This window comes from Panthera uncia (genome assembly GCF_023721935.1).
Source record: "Panthera uncia isolate 11264 chromosome A1 unlocalized genomic scaffold, Puncia_PCG_1.0 HiC_scaffold_17, whole genome shotgun sequence".
In the NCBI taxonomy this organism is placed as follows: domain Eukaryota; kingdom Metazoa; phylum Chordata; class Mammalia; order Carnivora; family Felidae; genus Panthera; species Panthera uncia.
The window spans coordinates 109,870,838-109,876,837 of NW_026057577.1; positions in this window are offsets into that span (position 1 = coordinate 109,870,838).

Here is a 6,000-nt window from a genome sequence, read left to right on the forward strand (position 1 = left end):
GCCTAACAGGACACCGACCCTTCCCCAGCCAATCGGCTGAGGCCACAGCCATTACCTCACCAACTACCCTTAGGCCCCACTAAAACCTTTGTCCTTTTGAAACTCGCTCTCTCTCCCCGGTATCTCACCGCTGCGTCGGTGCAGGTAGGGGATTGAGCTCAAGCTAGCTCGAATAAAGGCTCTTTTGCTTTTGCATCAGACTCGGCTCCCTGGTGGTCTTTGGGGATCACGAATTCTGGGCATAACACTAAGTATATAATCCGTCACGCTTCACAATCCTGGGGCAGCTCTTTGTGCCCACGGGTCCTGTCCCCAGTGCTTTAATAAAACCACCTTTTTTGCACTGAAAATGTCTCAAGAATTCTTTTTCGGCCTTCAGCTCCAAACCCCAACGCTTTCCACATCACTTACCACTTCAAATGCCTATGAAGCAGGCACGGAGGCAGATGCAGAGGTCACAGACATGCAACACCAGCCTCAAACATGATTTGTTTGTAAGGTGTGTCTTAGAAATTTACTTAGTTGCCAACGAATAATAAAAACAAGTGATTCCTCATTAAATTGTGAATTTCCAACTTTTTCTGAAAAAATCAGAGAATCTGGACACAACAGCTTGCCCTCCCACAGGGCAACAGTCCATTGAAGCTGAACTGTCATTGACCCTTTAGGTGGGGTCTGGGCTCAGAAGTCTCCATAGCCCCTCTAGGCAACGCATCCCATCTCTCACTTTTGTTACAGCCTGGTCTCTGTGGGGTTTCAACCCAAGCTTAGTCTGGACATCTGGCGTTAAACCATGGTTATTCTGGTCAGTACCGAATCATTTTCAAAAAGAAGGTAAAATCATAGCTCTCATACAGATAGAAAATGAGCACACGTGAGAGATTTTGTTTAACTTGAACTCTACCGAGGGAAACAGATGTTACAACCAGAGGAAAGTCTGAAGAGCAGACACATTTGTAGATCCAGAATATTGAGATAAGTGTACAAATGGGGGCAAGACAGGGGTGGGGAGATGGCAGAGAGAAGTCATTTACACTCCACAGGACATGCATTTACATGTCCATAGGCAGTGATGACATTCCATTGTTGTCATGAGTTACCTACAACTTTGGAGGCTATGAAAGGCACCGTGCCCCCCAGAGAATCAGAAGCAGATATCAGAAGGGGATGCTCTAGGCAAGAAATAGTTTTCCATTGATGGCAAAATTTTTTCTCTAAAGGGTCAATGGCATTTCTGACTTTAGGCGACGCCTTCTAATGGGCCGGCTCCGGGCCGCACCCCTGGGCGGGATTGCAGAGCTGACAGGAGCAGCACCTGCTTCCCACCTTGCCTGTCTGAAACCTGAGCACCTAGAGGCCTGACAATGCCCTGGGGAGCAGGGGTGGCCTGGTCAGGCAGGCCCTGCTGGGGAAGGTGCCTCCGGAGCCCCGACCGGGCCTACCTGACCTCCTTCACCAGCCTGAGTCTGAGGGCCCAGAGCTGCAGGCCCCTGTACAAAATTGCACGGCTCTGATTCCCAAAGATTTTTATCTTCTTAGAGCCTTTGCTTAGAGCTGTGATCTCCATGCTGGCACACATTGAAGTCACCTGAGGAGCTTTAAGCAAACTACCTGAGAGCTCGGGCCCAGGCTGTGCTCCAGACATCAGCATTTTTAAAAGTCCCCCAGGGGATTCCAAGGTGAAGCCAACAGTGAGAACCACTGGTCTAAAGCCGCTTTTATCTCAGGATAAAATGCATGCAAAACACTAGGGATCTCGCTAAAAATGAAGATAATGAATGATTCTCCAGGTCTGGGGTGGAGCCCAAGAATTTGCACAAGTTCTCCACGAGTTCTCCTCCGTGCTGCTGGCAGGGGTACCGCAATGAGCGTAGCCAGGGTCCAGACTGATGGACGTCTCCACCACTGGGTGGCAGAGATAAGTACAGATAGTCACTATTTCCTCCCTGGGAAGGCATCCAGTGATCTTCCCCCTCCTCCTCGGTTTACTGAAACAGCTGGAAGTACAGAGCCTTGCACTCCCAGGTCCTCATCTCTGCACCACATTCCCCCTACTGCATGCTGAGGCGGATGGATTTCATGATGCCTGAGGGCTGGTCCAGACGCAGCATCCAGCTCCAGGGAGTTGGGTGAGTCCAAGCAGGCTGACCAGAAGCCTGTTCTTGCAAGAGCTTTGCTCCACCATTCCTACCCTTCCTCCCTCCCCCTTCTCTCCCTGCTCCCCTGCTGGTCTCCAAAGTAGCCCTCAAAGACTGTTTGAGTTGAACAGACCCTGGCTGCAAACTGTCAGTAATTTTCCAACCAAGGAAAATCCCATGGACTTCACAGGAGGTCCAGGCAAGGCTGAAAAGAATCTTAACCCTCTGATAACTCCCAACGGGGGTGGGGGGCGAGGGTGGGAGTATGAGGATCTTGCCCCATCCTAGGACCTCCAACCTGGACTCTGGGACGGGGGGCTAGCAATGCACTGGCACCCGAATTTGGTTAGGCAGCACCATCGTCACAACCTCTTCAAGGGTCCCGTAGCGTTTCCAAAGCATTTCATTAGCTGTCTCGATCATTCCTTCGGCAGAACAATGCCAGAGTCTCGGGCTCTGGGATGCAAACCTCAATCGGCCTGCACTCTAAGCACTCACCGCTGTCACGCCAGGCATCTCGCACACTGTGGCCTGCAGGGCTGGGCAGAAACCGCGGGTGAAGGTGTCCGCCGCCACCTGTAGTACATTCATCCCGCCGGCAGGGGGCGGCCGTCACCCAATCGGAGCTCCTGTTGGCAGACACACTGGCCCAGTGGGGACAGATCTGATTTTTCAAGAGAAGCTGGAAATACAGAATTTTATGTGAATTCTTCAAATCGTCACGTATGGGCAGCTAATTCAGCTCGTTATAAAAGACCTCGTGAACTAAAAATAAGTTTGCAAGACAAGCTATACCCCCAAAGAGCTGCAGTGGGCAAACTGAAGTTTGACCCCAGAGTGTGGGATCCTGACTTCACTCAAAAATGCCACGGCTTTATATCATTATTCCAACGCCCGCATTTTATGTGTGGGGAGACTGAGTTCAGAGAAAAGAAGGACTTGTCCAGGTTTGTTAGGGCAGAGCCGAGAGTAGGACTCAGGAGTCCTGACATCTGGTGCGGTCTTTCTTGCTTCAGAAGAACACCCACCAGAACCCTGGGGTCCCCAGCGAAGTGTGATCCTGTAGCTTAGAGGGCGTGCGCCGGAGAGCTGGTCCTGGCCAGGGGAGCCCTGACAGGGCTGGGGAGGTCGTCAGAGCCCAAGGGCAGGAGGGGGGGGCAGGAGTTTATTTTTAGCTGCCTAGAATGTGCCTGTAAGCCTTATTTAGACATCAGGCGACAGAGTGAGCTGGAGGCAGCAGGGCCGGGGGAGGAGATAGCCCCCTCCCCCTCCTGGGGCTCCTTTTACAACTGCTCTCCCCTGCCTGCCCCCTTATCATCCTTTCTGGGGGCTCTCGGGCTGCTCTAAATAGCAGCTCTTGGAGGCGTGGGCGCTCTCCTGCTCCGGCTGGCTGGCTGGCTGGCTGGCTGGCTGGCTTTCTCCTCCACCTCCACCCCTTATCCCCTATTCCCCATAGTCCCGTAGAGAAATAAAGCTCTAGAGACCTAGAATGTTTTCTCTTCACCCTTCTGGGGTCACAGATCTCTTTGAGAAGCTGGAGTCATTCATCATAGTAGTTTAGAGCTCAGGTAGGGAAGACCGATTAACATCTGCCTGATCGAGCTTATGACACGAAGCAAGTTCTTACACTCCCCCAAACTGAGTTTTCACTTTACAGTGGATGGTTCCTGATGATTAAATGTGGTAAAGGATGTAAAGACTTTAGCATATCATAACAAATCATCAGTAAGTGATAGTGATGGTGATTAAAGCTATAGACCAAAATGGAATCACTCATACACACACCATTCAAGAGGTTCATGTAACCTCTGTGGCCCATGGATCCCAATCCATCCAATTAATCCATTCATCATTTCTTGTGGTATATAACTGACAGAGAAGAAATGGACGTATTTAATGTATATGATTCCATGAGTTTGGACATACGCATAGACCCCTGAAACCATCACCACAATCAAGGTCAATAAACATATTCATCACTTCCAAAAGTTTCCTTTGTGCTTCTTTATTTTTTTGGTTTTTGTTTCGGTCTGTTTTTGTGGTAAGAACACTTAACCTAAGATCCACACCCTGGTACCAATTGAGTGTTGTTAACTATAGGCACTATGTTGTACCACAGAGCTCTAGAAACATCTTTCTCTTCTCTGCTTCTATGAGTTTGACTATTTGAGAAATCTTATGTAAGTAGCATCATTCAGTATTTGTCCTCCTGTGACTTATTTCACGATGCGTTAGTCCTTAAGATTCATCCATGTGTCACAAGTGGCAACTGTTCCTTCTATTTTTTTTAAGATTTTTTTAATGTTTTTCAAATTTATTTTGAGAAAGAGAGAGAGCGCGCGCGTGTGTGCACACACACAGATGCGGGAGGGGCAGAGAGAGAGAAAGAGAGAGAGAGAGAGAGAGAGAGAGAGAGAGAGAGAATTCCAAGCAGGCTCCAAGCTGCCGGCCCAGAGCCTGACTCAGGACTCAATCTCACAAATTACAGGATCATGATGAGAGCCGAAATCAAGAGTCAGATGCTTAACAGACTGAGCACCAGGCACCCCTAAATTTCCTTCTTTTTAAAGGCTAATATCCCACTGTATGTACATACCACATTTTCTTTATCTGTTCATCTGTCAGTGGACATTTGGGCTGTTTCCATATCTTAGCTATGGTGAATACTGTTGTAATAAACATGGGTGTGCAGATATCTCTTCAAGATCCTGATTTCCGGGGCACCTTGGTGGCTCAGTCAGTTAAGCACCTGACTTTGGCTTGGGTCATGATCTCCCAGTTTCTGAGTTTGAGCTCCACATCAGGCTCTGTGCTGACAGCTCAGAGCCTGGAGCCTGCTTCAGATTCTGTGTCTCCCTCTCTCTCTCTCTGCTCCTTCCCTGCTCTCTCTCTATCTCTCTTTCTCTCAAAAATGAATAAACATTTAAAAAAATTTTTTTTAAAGATCTTTATTTCAGTTCTTGTGGATATATATCCAGAAGTGGAATTACTGGATGATTTTACCATATTTTTAACTTTTAAAGGAAACTCCACACTGTTTTCCATAGTGTCCACACCACTTTACATCCCCACCAACAGTGTACTGGAACAAAAGTGTCTTGAATCTCAGTCTTGACTCATTTGAGGAATAACTTCTGTCTCTGAAAAGGGATCAAAACAAAGATCTCTTCCCGTGGCAATGACAATGGATCTGAGCATCCCTTCTTTCAGGACCCGTACCCCAGCAGATCCTTGCATGCTTTCTCCAACCCGCCCTACCAAAGTTAGCTTCTGTTAACATACCTCCCGCAATGGGGCACTCACTCCCGGTCAAACCAGACCCCCGAATCTTGGGCCAGTTGGCAGTTCTTTCCTCCCAAGGAGGTGGACTCTACATTCCAGGGTTCCTCTACCCACTGCTTCTGGTTTTCCAAGACAACTAGGAGGACTCATCATCTTCGAGTGCTCTAGACGCAAAAGTGCGTCGAGGGGGAGTGGGGTGAGCTGGAGGTTCGACCTCCTTCCAGCCTTGCCCCACGTCCAAGCCCTGCCTGAACTCGGGCTTTTCCAGCAATCCAGGTTCCCGCGGCCGCCACCCTCTGCAGCTGCTTCTTTAAGAAGTGCCAAGGGGCTGGTCCTTGCTACTGTCCTTGGATCCTGTCCAGGGCCCTGATTTAAAAGGTATTGCAACGTTTTTAAAACAAAACAAAAAACAAACATGTGTTGTAACCCAAGGCCCTGGTAACCACAACACGGCTGGCTTCTAGCTGCCACCTCCCAGGCTAAGAGGGGAGGAAACAGCTCTCCGCCTACCCGAGGCACCCTATACTCTGCAGTGCCCGCCCGCCGTAGTTACCATATTATATTAGGCTGGAAGTTCCGT